Genomic DNA, 18,514 nt, shown 5'->3' with positions numbered 1-18,514 from the left:
TGGTTATTTATCCTGTAGAGACAATTAGAAGCGTTCCGCCCCCTCGCCAGCCTCCACACCTCCGCCGCCGTCCCCCACCACCTCAGTGCACCCCTCCGCCGCTGGCCCAGAGGAAGCTTGGATTTCTTTCTCTGCTGCGCGTATCTAACCCCTACTGCATGTATTTCACCGCAGGCTGAACAAAGCTCAGACTCAATTGTGCTTCCTGCTTGTCAGCCTCTTGCCTCCCAAACGCGTACCATTTCCACTTGATGCCATCAGACAGAAGGGGGTGAAAGAGACTCGGTGACAGATTCAGGTAACCCCCCTCTCCCCCCAATAATCTGGGTAGCCGCCTGGGTGTCCCCGGGTCATTTGGGCCAACAGTGCTTTGCACGGGGCCGTTGGGGTGGTTTCTGCATCACACCATTCCATTCCTACCCGTGAGGAGGATGAGTGGGGGCTGCTGGAAAGAAATCGCCAATGACTTCAAACCTTCCCTTTGAAGAAGTCATTGAGGACAGGCAGGGTGCGTTTGGGGTTGTGTAAATTACACCTGGTTTCTGTGGATGAGAATTTTGATATAATCAATACATAGTTGTATCTGAATGTGGGGTTTGGATATATGCTGGCTTTCTTATCTGTAGTAATATATTTTGGCTTCAGTGGGACATAGTGTTTGTTGAGAAGGTATCATCCTAAGGCTGATTACAGATTGGACTGGTGCTCAGTTAGAGCACCAGTCAAATGTAGTGACTTTCTTATGAAATGATGTTTCTCCTCCATCCCTTCCTTGTAACAGTGTTTGCAACATCACCCTGCCAGCTGTAAGTTACTGGGAGGTGGAAGGGAAGGCTGTTGGGAGAGCAGAAAGAACAGAAAACAGAGCTTCAGTTAAGTTTCCATTTATAAAGCTGTGAACCATTAGGCTCTCAGTCTGCATTTTATCTTTAGGTTGTTGGTTCTTTTCCAAAAACTCTGGCCTGCTCTTTTCTTTCCAAGGATAGTCCTGTTTTGACGGCAACCTAACCAGATCTGGGGTTATCTTGAAAAAGCTCAATGAAAACGTAACCTTCAGACACAGGACACCTTGGCATTGGCATTTTCTCCTAGAGGGCAGAGTCCCAGCAACCTGCACATGTAGCAGGGGATAAGAATGGTTATGGACATGGACTCGGGGTTTGTCTTGTAGGAAGGAGGGGTTGCTGAGGACCAAAGGCTACTGGTTACTGGTGTTCTTGCTCTGCAGCAGTGGCAGCAGCACAGTATCTGTGGCAGATTCTCTCTTCACCATTCCTCCCCCCACCCCCCAAACCCTTACAAAAATAAAATAACTTGAAAGATTTGTCCTTCACCTCCAGGGTAGTTTTGTCTTGAAAGGTGACTTTAAAAAAAATATAGTGACACTGGCATTTATCCTTCTACTGTAAGCATGCAGGAATCACTGGGAGAAGTAGGAGAGTTACCCAGTCCCAGCTGAAACAAAGGCCAAGGCGTTAGAAGGATCAGATTTGTAATGCTGTTAGGATAGAGGTATTTTGACAGTTTTTATGTCAGCAATAATGCAGGGTGTGTGCTGTGTTCCTGCAAGAAGAAAAACCACGTGATGGTGGTAATAGGGAATGTAACAATGCAATAGAAACAAAGGGTGTGGTGTGTTTTTTTTTAAATAGAAAAAATAAACACCTCACACACACAATTCCGTATGAGAAAACAGCTACCTGCACATGTAAATGCACATCCAGGAACAAAGATGAACATTGTACCGTGTTAGGTTTCACTGTGGCTTTAAATTGTGTGCAGTAATAAATCATAATAAAGTGTCATATTGCTGTTCAATTTTTATTTTATTTTTACTTTTTTAGGTGGAGGCTGCCCCGCCCCCAGATGTCTGCAGTAGTGTGTTTAGCTTTAGGTAGGGGCAGCCCTAGAGGTTATTAGACCAACCTTTGCCTCCAGAGCTCTTTCTTCAGCATTCATTTAATTCACTCAGCAGATGTTTATCAAGCACCTAATAGATAAAGGGCCTTGTGATAAGGGCCAAGGAGTGGGGGTGTGGTGTGGTGACATAAAAATGAGCCACCTTCAGGGAGCTTACAGGGTAATAGAGAAGTGATGACGTGATTCTTGTTAAGTTCAATAGTAGCTAGTGAGAAAGAGTAAGAGGAGGGGGACTGCTGAGGAGGGGGCATATGACCATTCAGCCTTTACTTGAATGCCTCTTTCATTGGGGCGCTCACTACTTTGTAAGTGACTGGGCCTGTTGTTAGAAGGTGACCTTTTCTTCATGGCCTTTAAACTCGTCAGCTGAATCTCACAAATGGTTAGATTTCACTGCTGTTGAAAAGTCATTCTGTTTTCATTCCTTACTCTTTCAGGGTTTGAATGTGTCCATCCTGTCGGCACCTGCCGCATTTCAAGGTTTTATTCAGTCCCTGCTGCACTTGAATTTTGAAACAAGGTCTGCTTTTCTGAATGATCTGATTTAGAAAACAGAAAGGGGCGGGGGGCGCTTTGCAGGTTCCTCTCTTTTTAAAATGGTAATGTATCAGCAAGATAGGTTAGGTTATTCTGCAGTAACAAATAACCTCCAAATCTCAGTGGCTGAGTACTGAGTCTGGTTTCTTTCCTATGGTGTGTGTCCAGTGTGGTCAGCAGGTAGGTCCTGCCCATTGTAGTCACTCAGGACCCAAATCGATGGAGGTGTGATCTCGGGTGTGCTTGCAAGATCCCCGCAGCACTGGAAAGGAAGCTAGAGGATCTTGTTTTCATGACATGATCTGACCCAGAAGTGACTTACATTGCCTCTGCCAGGACTAGTGCTGTGACCCCATTTAGCCACAATTCAATATTTCTTGTACTGAAAAGGGAGAACGGGATGTAGGGAGCAGCACTAATAGCTTCCACAAGTGATGTGGCCTAGACAGGTTTATGAAGTGTATCCCTACTGGGCCCAGCTTAGTGCTTTGTAGATACTGGGCATTACACAAGAATCGAATGAATGAATGAATGAATGAATGAGTGATATATATCTTAATCTAGTTCTGCCCCAATCTAATATGACTGTACACTGGTCATCAAGTGAAAAAATTGTAATTTTCTCTCTTTCTGCATAGTTATTTATTCTGAATTGCGAGGCCAGGAGATATTTCCAAGGCTGGTTGATTCTAGGAGGTTCGGTGCTTAGCATTATGTAACCAAGAGGTGTTACCTACCGACTTTCCCTCCCTTACCATCTGCCACTTGTCTAAGACTTCCTGAGTTTGTTTGGAACAGCTCAGGGTAGAAAAAGTGGCAAAGGGCCGAGCATCAACCACGGGGTGGCCTCATCCAGCAAAGACTAGGGCAACAGATGGGACCTAGAACAGGCAAGGGTGAGTGAGGGGAGCCTTGTCATACTCTTGTCACTTTGATGTTTAGAAAGAGCAATTTGGATGAGAGCTTTTTTGGTCACAGGACCAATAGGACACTCATGAGTTCTGGTGCGTGCGTATTTCCATCAGCAACCAGGGTGACTATGATGATAAGTTTTAAGGCCTTCCTTGCTGCACTCCCTACAAACAGTTGGGTGAAACAGGCATTGCAAAGAGCTCTGGAACAAGCAGTTGGTGGCTTGTAGAGAGATTTGGCTGTGGGAAGTGCGGGTCACTCAGATATCTTGGTTCATGTTGTGATAAATACATGCATGGATTAGAATTTTTAGGATTTGATGAGTATTTTTAGCAAAAGCATGGAATTGAACAGAATAGTATTGCTTCTGACTCAATCACCTCGTTGAAGTCATTTCGTGAAGACAGTTCTCCACAGATGGGTGACAGAGTGAGCTGACCGTTAGCCCTCGAGTCACAGTGACTAGAGGACATGAGTGTTGGCCTGAGAACACAGAGGCTGCCCCCTGGCCCAGTGTCCCTTGAGTAACTAAAGGTTGCACCCAAAAAGCTTCTGAAGTGGGGGATGAGCAGCCAAGAAACCAAGTAAGGGAACCAGATATAGCCTTGACCTCCAAGAACCAGTGCAGGGTTGGGCTGAGAGCGAGGACAGACTGAGAGGGAAAATTAAGCCCTGAGGGACTAATCTTGGAATACATTTGGGAAGCTCCAAAACACATTTCTGTATTTTGTTTGGCCTCTGACTTCCCATCACTTTAATTTCCTAATGAAGCCAGCCAGGTAGACACTTGTGGATTGAATATGGTTCCTGGCGCTGCCGGGGGCAAGGTCACAGAGCCTGAAGGGAGGAAGGCGTTGGTTTTCCTGCTCCTTCCCTCAGGGCTTCTGGAGCTGCACTGGGTATTTATTCCAGGGGTCGGCCTCAATGATAGAAGTCACAATTTGGATAAAATAAGCACTTGTTTTAAAGGATTTTCTACTTCTGCTTGACTTGGTCATTGTCAGATTTAAAGAGGAAGGCCTCAAGTTGTGTATATGCAACTTGCATTTCCTTTGAGTGCTTCTCAGCCTGGGATTTCCTGGCCTGACCCTGTATGGCTGCTTGAGGCTGAGAGGACATTCCTTGTGGATCTGGGGGGCAGGGTTGGGGGTGGTGGAGGGGGCATGGGAGGAGGCTGCTTGTGCTGTGCTGGGAGTGGAGGGGATGAGTGGGAAAAGACTCCTTATTCACCAATTGATTTGTTAATTCCTGCATAGATTAAACTCATTGCAAGTGATAAAAGTTATTCCTGCATAGATTAAACTCATTCCTGCATGATAAAAGTTATTCTAACATCATAGGGACTTCCTGGGATGTCAGACCTTCATGCAAAAAAGGGATCAAAATGACTAGGCCAGATGTGGGGCAAATGCAGATGTGCCACCTTGGGACAAAGTCGGACGAAGTCATCAGAATAAAGTGGAATCACGCCCTATTCTGTGCTCTTTTCTCTTTCTGCTCTTCACTACTTTCTGCTCCTCCCATCTTACTCCTACCCACCAGGAAATGTGACTTTTCTGGCTTAGTTCCCATTTATAAATTCAAATAATCACACTGGATACACTCTTCACTGGACTTCTGTACGAATTGAGAAGATTTTGGTAAAAGCTTTGACAGACAGACACTGTGGAAATAGGGAGCATTGTTATTATATTGATATTCTGTTTATGAATGGGTTAACTGTCCCTCCCTAGTGACAGTTCCCACCTTTCCCTTAATTTCCACCCCCACTGCCCCATCCTGACTGAGAATCTTGTTTCTCTCTGGGCTATTACAGTGGGTACCCTCACCTCCTGGCTTCCCACTACCAATTCATATTACAAAATACCCTTACAATGGTATGCTGTTTTAATTGTTTGTTCCCTTGTGTAATAACCTTCAGTGGCTTATGGTTTTTGTTGTTGTTTGTTGGTTGTGGGAGGGGGGAGAAGCTCATATTCTTTTCTTAAAAGCTATTTCAACCTTGACTTGCTCTGCCTAATTTTAAACCACCCCATTAGCTAGGATGGTTAACCCACTGTTTCTCAAAAACACATTGCATAGCCTCTTTCTTAATTTTGGAACATTCTGTGGCCTACGGTGTCCTCTCCCTATACCCCATCTTTAAAGGTGGATTCCGCTCTTAACTCGTGTGAAAAAGTTAACTCTGTCACTTCAGAACTTACCAGTCCTTCACTCCAAAGTGCTTTGGCAAAGTTGCCTCCATCTTTCATTTCATTCAACATTCACTCATTCATTTTACAGAGGGCACTTATATATTGTCTTGTATCATCACCTAAGATTGATGTGTCTTTTCGTTTCTGTTTAATTGCAAAGAACAGAAACCCACTCAAGCTAAAGGGGTATTGAAAAGATGTCTCAGGATGTCTTTTATCATCAAGCCTCACATCACGAGAGCAAGGACTCTTCCAGTCATTCCTGAGTGGGGGGAGAGGTGAGGGTTACACATCCCTCTTTGAGCTGGTAGATGTAGAGACCAGGACCAGCAGGATCTCAGTTCCTTTGCAAAATCCTTAAAGATAAAGACTTGATGAGGTTTGACCCTATTTGTATTCCCCCCCCCCATGTTTGTACAAAGTAAGGGCTCAGTAAATAATCATTCACAATACAGAAATGATTTTGACCTACTGTGATAAAGGAATTATAGATACTTTTGGTCTGTAGATTTAAAGGAACTTTTAAGAGAGACTTATTTTTAAGAGCTTTGCCTACTTGCATTAATAATGATTAAAAATTGAATCAAATTAGAGCTGCCAGGCTACAGCCTGCATACCAATGGTTGGGAGGAGAATGGTCTCTATGAGGCTCATCGTTCTAACAAAATGAATTGTTATTGACAGTCAGTTTTTCAACTTCAATTAGCTGGCTTCTTCTAAAGCAACAACAAAAAGAAAACACTCTCTTGGTGACATAAAGCAAGCAGTATTAGAACTTTGCACCCCACAATCTCAAGGAGCAGACTGTGCTGTTAGGGTTTGACACCAGTGGGTAACAGTTGCCTACAACTGGCTAACATATCTTCCTAATTAACTTGTGACCATAAGTGCCTCTGTGACAGACATCTGGTTTACCTCACTTCTTTGGAATATCACCCACCTGATAGAAGATCTTTTTTTTTTTCTTAATATATTTTTATTGATTTCAGAGAGGAAGGGAGAGGGAGAGAGAGAGAGAGAGAAACAGCAATGATGAGAGAGAATCATTGATCCATTGCCTCTAGCACGCCCCCTACTGGGGCTCGAGATGGCAACCCAGGCTTGTGCCTTTGACTGGGAATCAAACCTGGGACCCTTCAGTCTGCAGGCCAGGATGCTGTATCCACTGAGCCAAACCTGCCAGGACTAGAAGATCTTCTTTAACACTTGGAATGCTTGATCGTTATGGATAGTATTATTATGAAAGAGGGAATGTGCTCTATTGCTTGGAGAAAATGGCCAGGAATACATTAACATTAAAATGTTCTCAGCTTGACAAATAGTGAATGGAGCTAAGATAAATGTCCCCAAACAAAGTATTTAGTGTGACATTCTTTTGCAGTTGTATTGCTCTGGGGTAGGTTTGCAAATTGCTTCTTTACAGGTTAATATGAGATTAAAAGTGGTTGGAGAGCACTGGATAGAGCTCTGTACTTTGTTGAGAGAATTTATCCCTTTGTTGCCTGAGACATAAGGATTCCTGTCATTTCATGTGGTACCAGCTAATTCAATCATGCAGGTAGAAAGCCATTTTTAACTGTGGTAAGTATCTGTTGATCCATTACTGCTCCACACGATGCTTCAGAATACATCTATTCACATGTGGGGGTGGATAAAATAGCATTGGAAACACTGAACATCAGTGACTTAGGTATACAATTGTTTTTATTAAATTTACTTAAATATTGAGTGCTTACTGTTTGCCAGGCATAATTCTTTTTTTTTATTAAAATATATATTTTATTGATTTTTTACAGAGAGGAAGGGAGAGGGATAGAGAGTTAGAAACATCAATGAGCGAAAAACATTGATCATCTGCCTCCTGCACGCCCCCTACTGGGGATGTGCCTGCAGCCAAGGTACATGCCCTTGACCGGAATCGAACCTGGGACCCTTGGGTCCGCAGGCTGACGCTCTATCCACTGAGCCAAACCGGTTAGGGTGCCAGGCATAATTCTGCACAATTCTAACTAAAATACCTGCCTTGCTGTAACTTAACATGTGAACTTAACTCATAATTAATTTGATTTTCTGCTTTTTAGGCAATGGCAAAGGTAAAGGGCAGAGAATAAAAGAAATGAATCTGATACTTTTCTCTCTCAATTCTTGATTCCCTTGCCATATATGCCCACATTACTTGATTCGAATTCAGTTGAGTACTTAAAAATATGCTGATTTTTACAGAAAGGAAGGGGGGGGGGAGAGAGAGAGAGAGAGAGAGAGAGAGAGAGAGAGAGAAGATTTTTTGTCCTATTTATTTATGCATTCATTAGTTGATTCTTGTATGTGCCCTGACTGAGGATTCAACCTGCAGGGGATTAAACCTGAAACCTTGGTGTACTGGGACTATGCTCTAACCCAGTGGTTCTCAACCTGTGGGTCGCGACCCCTTTGGCGGTCAAACAACCCTTTCACAGGGGTCGCCTAAGACCATCATGCGTATCAGATATTTACATTACGATTCATAACAGTAGCAACATTACAGTTATGAATTAGCAACGAAAATAATTTTATGGTTGGGTCACAACATGAGGAACTGTATTAAAGGGCCAGAAGGTTGAGAACCACTGCAACCGAACTGCCAGGCCAGGGCTTCTAAAAACGTTTTCAAGTGAGAGGAGTTTGGGTTCAAATGTGAGCTCTGCCATAATGACCTTGAGTGAATATGGTCTGACTGAACCTTTGTTTCTTCATCTGTAAAATGGGAGACCATCAACCTCGTTGAGTTATTTAAGAGTGAGATCATTCATATAAAGCGTTGCCTTATACATCACAAGTGCTACATAAATGGAAATGTGATTGAAGTCCATTTTATTCAGCGTCTACCATCCAGTCATTGTGCTGGAAATCTCAGGATGAACAGTCTTGGTCCGGAAGAAGCTCTTAAACTAGCCATGGAGATAAATAACCTAAATAACCACATCCAAATAACTACAGCCTTTGGCATTTATGAGGAATTTCTTTTGTGTCATTGTCATGAGAGCCTTTGTAAAGCTTTGTTTAAATGGCCCAGAGTTGAAAATGATAGGCCATCTCAGGAGGAAGCCAGAGAGAGCTGGTTTTGAGACAGCCCACAGCCAAAGGACACCACCTTTTTTCTCCTGTGGCTTCACTCCTCCCCGGCAAAACAAGGACCTCCTGCAAGGGACCTCCCTGTCCTAGGGTCTGGACTCAGTTTGTGCAGGACTAAGAGGATATCTGGGTGGAGAGACTTTACATTTTATTTTATTTTATTTTATTTTATTTATTTATTTTAAATTACTTGGACATTTTAATGAACTCCCCTCCATGTAGCTTCAAGCTACCAGGACACAGGCCCCACCAATACCCTTAATCTTCTCCTCGGCTCTTCTGCTGAAGAACTTGGCCTTCACAATGACAGGCTGCTTTGGGAGCTTTCCCTTCCCCAGAACTTTGTAGTAGCCCGATCGCACCACATCAGTGATGGGAGCAACTCCACTCTTGCTTTTGGCAACATTCACCCGTGTCTGCTCACTGACCAGGGTCCACAGTTTATCAAGGTTGACAGTTGGGCAGAAGCTCTGGCTCCTCTTCAAGTGGTAATGCCTCATACTAACTTTCCCAAAGTAACCTGGGTGATATTTGTCGAAGTTGATCCTGTGATGATGCAGGCTACCAGCATTACCTCGACGCCCCCTCCCAGGTGCTTCCTGTGCTTGCGGATGCAGCCGTGGCCGTGGCTCACGTGGCCCCAAAGTTTTCGGGTCTCCCTCAGTCTGGATGGCATGTCGGTGGCCGAGTTGCAAGAGCGAGACTTTACTTAAAACCAGAACAATCCCAGAAGACCCAGGGTAGTTTGCTCACTCTACTTAGGGGTCCTGTCCTTGTCCTGTGGATAGACAGGTGGAGGCAGTGTGGCTTTGTCAGTCCCCTAATTTATGAATCTGCTTTTTGGAATGGGATTATTATTATTTTAAGGAAGAAAGCTGTTTAATAAAGGCAAGAAAGCTAGACAATACAAGTTAAATGTAAAGTTAATGGGATCTTTAAGAAATTACACTTCAACAGTGGTATTTGTTTTTGTTTTTTGTTTTTTTAATATATTTTATTGATTTCTTACAGAGAGGAAGGGAGAGAGATAGAGAGTTAGAAACATCGATGAGAGAGAAACATCGATCAGCTGCCTCCTGGACATCTCCTACTGGGGATGTGCCCACAACCCAGGTACATGCCCTTGACCGGAATCGAACCTGTGACCTTTCAGTCCGCAGGCCGACGCTCTATCCACTGAGCCAAACCGGTTTTGGCAACAGTGGTATTTGTTGTGCTTGGTAGAGTTGTGTGGCACAGGACTTGGTACACTGCAGGCACTTGTTGAAGGAATGGTGTAATCAATTCTTCAGAAATAACTTGGAGAGCGGGGTTTTAGTTCCGACTGGGTTGCTGCTTGTAGGATTTCAGTGTGGGCCCTTTGGGAGCTAATTTGAAAATGCATGAACCTAGATCTGCTCTGGGTTTCTCGGTGCACTGATGTCTGGAGTGTATTTATGTGTGAGCCTATGCTCTTCTTGACTTTTTTTTTCTTTTTGGTGGAACCACGGGATGCTAGCAGACAAGTTGCCTTTTCCTTTTGCAGCTAGGATGCTTCTGGAATGTGCCCATGTTATGAACATGAACGTAGTGTGGACTGTGATGGGGGTGCTTGTGAGCACAGTGCCCAGTGCTTTCCTCCCAGAGAGACGGGAGAGATTTCTTAGTGAGTCTGTTCATGCCATGAGGGGCTGGGAAGCGAACCAGGCCTGTGCCGTATTACTGAGTGGAGATGTCTGAAGCCCTGACTCCAATTTGCTGGTATTCCTTCTCTCTGAATCTCTAACTCGTGAGATTGATGGTGCGTGGGTTGTTTTGAACTAATGACAATTTTAGCTTCAGGCTCAAAAAAACTTCTGCCCTCCCCTTTTACTACCTAGAAGAACTTGAATTAGGACCTTGGCCATAGTAAGAGATGACTTTTTGACCTACCTATGTGGCAGCAACTTTTATTTACTAAACATCTGCTCTGATCATCCTGCCATGAGCTTTTGAAGCCTCCCCAAAGTGCATGACCTCATCCCTAGCTGAGGACGTCTTACAGACCTTCCTGCCTCTGAACCTCTCGTGGGTGGGGGGTGGGGGGGTGTCTCTGACTTTCTGGTTTCGGTTATTTCCTCTTGCTAATCTTGTCTCATGTCTATTTGATTATTAGACCATCCAGAAGAACCTGGAGGGCAGAGAAAAGTTTATTCCACCCCCTCAATGGCAACCGATAAAACCCTTAGATAAGCCACCATTTTTCTAGTGTTTAGCTGATGTCTCAAACAATAACCCTTTGTGTTGTTTCTTCTTTGGAAGTGTAACTGGTTATCTGGAGGTGTTAGGTTGGTGTGGGTTGGACCTGCAGCCTATTGCCAGCAACAGTCATGAGCTGGCTGGTCGCCAGTTCTGTGAATCCCATCCACAGAGCACCTGAAGGCAATTGCTAGACATCTACATCACCCCTTCCGTCAGATTTCCCTGTAATCGTTATGTCTGCCAAGATATATTCATTGATGTTCCCAATAAGCCAGAGTTCTTCATGGTCTATTACTTCGTCTAAGAAAAAGGGGAATCTTTTAGGCAAACAGAATTCATTTAATAAATTACCTTTATTTCTGTACACAAAATGAAAAACATCAATTCAAAGAATTAGTGTTTCTTTGCAGTCAGTAGTTCACTTATTTTTTCCAACATTGGAATCAGGTCTATCAGAAATTAATCCTTCACACACCTTGGATTTATGACAAAATAATAAATAAAGTATTTGAGAATTGCATCCCTTGGTGGTCATACTTCCCAATAAGAAGCTCATTTACAGAAAAATGTCTTCACTAAGAAGTTAAAAAGAACATGTCGGGTTTTACCCCAGACTTATTTCACCTTATTTGTGGAACCTGTCTGTAGATGCAGCAAACCCTCTCTTTAACATGCTCCTTAGGATAACTTTTAGAATTCCTTGTAAATTAGAAGGGCTGTAACAATCAGTTGTGAAGTCTAAGCAGGATTCAGCTTGGTTCTAGTTGCCTCAGCTTTCATCTAATTCCTTACCTCTGACTTATTGCAAAGGGCAGGACCATTAGATTCTGTTACTGCTTTCGGTACAGGTGAATGGGGTTTCACTTAGACTAAAATCTTAGAAATAAATGACTGGTGGACTGCAAGCTGGAATTCTTGCCCCACCATAGGAGGAAGCGATTCTGAACATGCTGGCTCGTCTCTGGGTTCTGCAGTCCACTTCCCTCATTTTAACTTCTCCTTTGAGATTCTGACTTGTAAAGAAACAAATTTCTTCCTTTTATGAGGCTTTTTAGTACTAGGTGACTGGTGTGTTCAATATAATCTATAGTACTTAACAGCTCAATACACTTTGTTTTCCCAAAGCTGATCACAGTTAAAATAAGACAAGTAGAAAGAGAGTGAGAGAGAGAGACAACAGTTTGAGGGAGGAAGAGTAAGTAAAGAGACTAAGAAGGGTAAATATTTGTGTAGGAATATAGCAATTTTAAAATTCAATTTTAGCTTCAAAATCAAGAACAACTGTTATTTTACACTGTGATGTTGGCTCTGGAATTAAAAACATCTTGCCCAAAGCAAATTGCAATTGTTCTTAATGTTCTACAAAATGACATGGAAGTAGATCAGATATTTTCTTTCCCAAACTATGTTAGATTTCACAATTTACAATAATTTTGGGGTTGGGGGACCTAACTGTAGTATAAGGATAATAGTATTTAGATATTATATGCTTTAAGTATAGTGCTAAGTACTTTAAGCCTGTTATCTGGGAGGTAGCTGAGCCTAGAAACTTAGGTGAGTTTATGCCAGAGCCGGGATATGCCGGAGTCCAGGCAGTCCATGTTCTTAACCTCATCCTGGGACCCACATTCACCACTGGGATTAAGAATGGGAAGAGGTGAAAACTTAAACAGGTTCAATGTAACATAATTTAAGAGGTTTGACTTCTAAACTGTCCTGTCTTTGGGAAGATGGATGGTTTTGGTGAACCACCAAATCGATTTGATGTGATTTTGAGGCCATGTTGTTTGAGAGAGTTGGTGATGGAATTTGCAGTGAGATTTCTGGTTATTACCTGAGCTTTGCCCTATGCTAACAAGTGTCTGCAGTGTGGTGGTGTGAAATGTTTCTGGAGGGACCACTCTACAGAATGTAGGTGTGAGAGATTCGATCAGCTGCTAGGAGCTGAAAACATTCGTGAATACAGCATTAAACAGCATTAAAACATGTTTCAACAAAAATCCCCTCCTATCCCAGTTACTATTTTCTCCCATATCAGAAAGTGGAATAAATCATATCCTTTCATATTGTCTTTGCTTTGTTCATGCAGTTCCCTTTCCCTGGTCACACCCTCACAATACCCCCCCCACCCCCCCGCAAACACACACACACACACACACACACACACACAAAAAAAAACCCCAAATCACAACCCCCACAACATCTTCATGGAAGTTGTAACTATATTCATCAAGATTTCCCTTTCATTTCACTTGCTCTATGGGTCCTCCCCCAACCCTCTCAGACAGAATTAACTTTCCTTCCATTTGTTCTTTTTAATCCCACTTAAGCCTGTGTATGATAATTCTAAATATGGTTGCACCCCTGCTCCATTGTGAATTCTTTGTCCTTAGGGACCTTGTTTTGTTTAGGAGTTTAGATGAATGAACAGAAGCAAATGAATAAACAAACTATTGATAATGTGGATTTGTTGGAATTAATTTGAGTGTATGTTAGTGGAAAATAGTGGTAGACCTGAGCATTGTTGTGCGATTGTGGCAACTGGCTAGATGCTTACCAAATTTCAACATTATTGACATCTGGGGCCAGATAATTTTGTTGTTGTAGGGAAACTGTCCTGCCCACTGTGGGATATAGCATCCCTGGACTTACTCTACCCACCAGATGCAAGCAAAGATGTCTCCAGACATTGCCAAATGTCACCAGGAGTCAAAATGTCCCCTAGTTGACAACCACTGTACAGACTATTTTCTGCATCTAGATGGGCCACAGGACTGGTTCTGATGGACAGGATAGGATATATGTAAAGATGAGAGGCAGTTAGGAATGGGGTGCCTTTTCCACACTTGCTCTCTTTCTGGTCTGCTGGCCAGCTGCAGGGGTGAATGCTGAAGTCCTAGGGTATGATGGAGCCACAAGGTGGAAGGAACCTGGGTCCTGAATGACGGTGTGGAGCAGAGCCTCCCTTACAAAGCTGCTCTGGAATGCAGTGTTAAGAAGAGATTAAGGCAAACCATTATTACCTTACTCCAATGAGATTTTGGGGTGTTTATTTTGGCAGTCAGTCTATCTTGCCTAACCTCTCACACTTGGAATGAAGATACCTTGCTGAAGTAGCCATGTTTGTATTCCAACTAGTGAATGAAAACAGAGATTCAACCTTGGAAAAAGAGACAGATTTTTTGTTTGTTCTTGTGTAGCATCAGTCTTATTACCATAATTCTTATAATTTCTGTTTTCATCAGAAAATGAGATGATGATACATGTGAATTTGTTATTCTGCCACTCTAATCATTATGACATATCAGTAATGAACTATAAGTAATTTTAGTAAAAAATAATAAAGCATCAAGTGTCCTAGAAGTTTTCATTTTACTGTGTATCAATATGTACCTGCAATGCAAGTTCAAGTTGAGATATTTGTGGCAATTTATGTCTGTGTTCTAAAAATTTTGAGGGAAAATGACAGATGTTGGTACCCTCCAGTTACAGCTGTTTCCCACACCGCTAATAAATCACTGTATGATGTGATGGCCTTTGAAATGGACTCATACATGCTTAGTGTTACTGAATGCTGTGGATTAGTGTCCTTTAAAAAGCTCAACTTAAAACCTTGCTTATCAGACTCAATTCAGTGCATAGTTCTAGATTTCTTTTGCAGCAATTAATTGCATTTGTGGTGTGTCTATGCAGAGCCACTGACCAAAATGGGTAAGTCATTGGGCTTCATTTGGCACCCATCTGGATGACAACAGTGGGGTTGTTTATGGCAAACGATGGCTGTTTGTGGGCCAGCCCTCAGTGGCTAAAAGCTTTGTGTTTGATTCAGTGGTCTTGCAGCCTGCTCTGTTTTCACAGCATTCAATCAATTGTACAAAGAGCCACCCCTAGTGAATCCCATCCTACCTGTCAGTCAAAGGATCCTTGTCAGGGAATAGAGCAAATCTGACTTGACGATTGTAAGATGGTGAAGTCTCTCTAGTAAAAATCTGGCTAGGCATCTGAACTGTCAAATATCTGCTTCCTGTTTGTTTGGGTTTTTTTTCTCCGCATAGAAAACATTTTCACAATGATAATAGGACTAACGAACACGCATGGCACTAATTGTGTGCCAGGCTCTAAGTGTTTTGCATATAGTATGTGTGTAATTCTCACAGTCTTATTAATATCTCTACTTTAATTTATTTATAAGAAATTGAAGCACAGGGAGACTAACTGACTTACCCAAGGTCACAAAGAGAGTGTCAGAGCTGATATTAGAACCCAGCCTGAATGGCTTCAGAGTTTGTGCTAGAAGCCACTGTGGTATGCTACCTCAGATTTTTCCTTCTGTTAAGGAGACTCCCTTTCTCTGAGATGTCCTGTATTTTGATGACTTTAAGTAGCTAATATCTGTTTATGATGATTAAACAAAGTTATTAATATTATTACATGGGCTTATTTCTTTTGCATGGGTCGAACATAATTTTCCAAAGTAGCTATCAGCTGATACTCTTATGTCTTCCATAACTCTTGGCATAATGCCTCCTCATAAGAAAGTGCTAACTGCCCTAACTGGTTTGGCTCAGTGGATAGAGCATTGGCCTGCGGACTGAAGGGTCCCAGGTTCGATTCCGGTCAAGGGCATGTACCTTGGTTGAAGGCACATCCCCAGCAGGGGGTGTGCAGGAGGCAGCTGATCGATGTTTCTCTCTCATCGATGTTTCTAACTCTCTATCCCTCTCCCTTCCTTTCTGTAAAAAATCAATTAAAAAAAAAAAGACCATTCTTAAAAAAAAAAGTGCTAACTTACTTAGAACATTGGTTTGGATATTTTCATACAGAGATGCTCCTTTAGAAGGTTACCCCTGTAGGAGTAGGAATACAGGTACACAAGGAACTCAAATGCCAGGTGGTTCTGGATGAAGTGCTATTGGAGTTTAGAGAGGGAAAGATTACTCCTTGCTCGAGGTTTCAGAATGGCTGGATAGAAGAGGTAGCATTTGATGATGTCCTTGAAGGGAAGGCAGTAATCTGGACATGTGGGCAGGTGGAGTGGCGTTCCTGCAGTACCAAGGTGGTAGGGGAGGGTGGATCATGTCTTCTGGACAACAAATAATGCACTATGACTGGGCCATAGAGCTGTGAGCCAGACTAATAGGAAAAAGATGAGAAATGTTGGTGGGAACAGGGGTTTTGGATTTGTTTGGCAGGAAGCCATTGGTGGTTTGGGGGATGGGAAGGATGTGGGTATGAAGCTGTATATTCTGAAACTTAATTTGGCAGCAGGCGATATGGATTGGAGCAGGAAAGGACAAAGGTGGGGAGACCAGCCCATGTCCGGAGAAGATACAGTGAAGACCTGGACCCCAGGGGAGGGTGACAGGAATGGAAAGGATGTGTGAATAAAAGACACATTTTAGAGACAAAATTAGCAGAATTTTAGAGACTGATTAAATGAGAGGTGGGAGGTAAACAGGTTTTCAAGTCTGAAGTCCTGGATGGATAATGGTAACACATATAAAATTGCATCGAAAAGGCCAGATTTCAGAGAAATCAAAAGTTCAATTTGGAAATGGCATTTAGTAGATGGATCAGAGCTGTGCCTTTAAGAGTAATCCCATCCAGATGGTCATTATGAGTCTGAGGTTGAACCACGTTGCCAAGTGGGGGAGAGAGCCTCTAGGGAGCTGGCTGTGGAAGGACATAGGCCTAAAGAAAAAAGTCTAATTTCTGGAGCAGAGGACACGCGTTTATTGAAAACTAGGAGTGATATGTGACTTCATGTTCTGGTGTGGCTTAGTGTATATTTATTATCCCCAACTTAGTTATGATTTTTCCTAGATTTAAAATATTTAAAAATGTTTTACAGCCCATGCGTGAAGAATGTTCCATTCCGAACCTTGCCTGGGATATTGGGAATCTGGTTGGAAGACCCTCTGCTCATCTGGTCTGTCTGCTAACTCATCAGCCCCAGCTGTGCTGCAGGCAAGCCTGCCTTCCCCTTCTTGCCTCCTTTAGGATACTTGCCCTCTCGTTCTTCCTCTGTCCTTCTGTTCAAATCCTAACTCTTCCGTTAATACCCTACTCACATCCTATCTGAATCCTAGATGATTGCAGCTGACAATGACCTAGGCTGCCTCCTACATCTCACAGATCTTAGTGTATGTCCTGGGGATGGCCAGCTGCTGACCTGTGGTAGATGTGTGTCCTTTGAGGGCTGTGCCTGCCCTATACATCTTTTTAAAAATATATATATATTTTTATTGATTTCAGAGAGGGAGGGAGAGGGAGAGAGAGAGAAACATCAATGATGAGAGAGAATCATTGATCGGCTGCCTCCTGCACACCCCCTACTGAGGATCGAGCCCGCAACTTGGGCACGTGCCCCTGGCTGGAATTGAACCTGGGACCTTTCAGTCTGCAGGCTGACACTCTATCCACTGAGCAAAACTAGCTGGGGCCTCTATGCATCTTTGCATTCCAGGTACCTGATATATATATATATGATCTCATTTTTTTTTTTTTACCAGTAAATGTTGTCATGAATTGTTATAACTCTAACTAGTACTTTTTAAAAAATATTATTGCATTTTATTCAGAATGTTGAGATATATCTTTTAAATTCTTTAAAAAAAATCTTTATTGTTGAAAGTTTTACATAGGTCCTCCGTTTCCCTTCATTAATCTCTTCCAGCCTGCTCCCATCTTCCCGTGCACCCAGGCCCTCATTACCCCATTGTCCATGTCCATGGGTTATGCATACAAGTGCATTGGTTGATCTCTTCCCATCCACCCTCTCCTTTCTTCCCTCTGAGGTTCAGTCTGTTCATGCTTCTATGACTGTAACTAGAGTCATAGAAGACTACAGTGATAGAGACTACAGTCATAGAGACTACAGTGATCTTCCACTTTTTTAATATTCCCCCACACTATTTGGGCTATGGTATCTTCATGCTACTGGTTGGTTAAGGACTAGGAACTTTTCTTTTCTCTTGGGGAAGCCCAACATCTTGGTAGTGGATTCTTGTACCTTCAGTGAGTTAGAAGTATAATATATTGGTTACCACCATTGGCTTAGCTTATATTTGTCTACTATTCAAAAGACATATTGGCTAGCTTGATTGAGTCTTCTCTTCAGTCAGTTAATGCTCTGAGATGGTGGCAGCAAGGGGATTGGATTAGGGCAAATTACCCTGAGTTTTGCCTTTGGTTTCATGTAAGATGTTGGGGGTAGGTTTGCAGGAACCAAAATATACTCAGAGACCAAATGGGTAACACGGTGGTAGAAGCTAAAAATTAGTTTTAATATTCTAAAATTAATCAGACAAAATTCACGTAATATGGTACGTGGGATGGTTGTGAACCAACAGAATGAAACTGCTTATTAAGGTAGATTTGGAAAATACTTGGGAGTGCAATGGCTCTAATTTTCCTTTCATGAGATTTGTTTACTAATATGATCTCATTTCTGTCAGCCTCAAAAAGCCTCTAGTAATTAGTACCAATTAGTTAGAATCTGATACCAAGCATCTGTTCTGTTCCATTTTCTCAGAGAACAAATCCATTCTTTGGGTTTTGGAGAAAGAACTCTTATGCCTTCAGAGAATGTGTGGACTGATGTTCATAAATGACTTTTA

At 42.6% G+C, this 18,514-nt stretch overlaps 1 protein-coding gene and 1 pseudogene across 3 annotated transcripts in view; one reads left to right on the top strand and one right to left on the bottom strand.

The window, feature by feature from the left end:
* The first annotated feature begins 115 nt into the window (after positions 1–115).
* RNF152 (ring finger protein 152) overlaps positions 116–18,514 on the top strand; it is a 65,198-nt gene continuing 46,799 nt past the window's right edge. For 2 of the 3 annotated variants that reach the window (XR_002828881.1, XM_006087157.3), the window contains exon 1: positions 116–298. The gene's annotated coding sequence lies outside the window, so the exon portion shown is untranslated. Of the gene's footprint in view, positions 299–16,746; positions 16,863–18,514 lie in introns of those variants that run through there. The other variant, XR_002828880.1, reaches the window with a different exon arrangement.
* On the bottom strand, positions 8,862–9,356 carry LOC102429269 (annotated as a pseudogene).

The sequence above is a fragment of the Myotis lucifugus genome, unplaced genomic scaffold (genome assembly GCF_000147115.1).
Source record: "Myotis lucifugus unplaced genomic scaffold, Myoluc2.0 scaffold_36, whole genome shotgun sequence".
Taxonomy (NCBI): Eukaryota; Metazoa; Chordata; class Mammalia; order Chiroptera; family Vespertilionidae; genus Myotis; species Myotis lucifugus.
The sequence above is the reverse complement of the archived record's forward strand: the minus strand, read 5'-3'. Positions and strand labels throughout refer to the sequence as shown.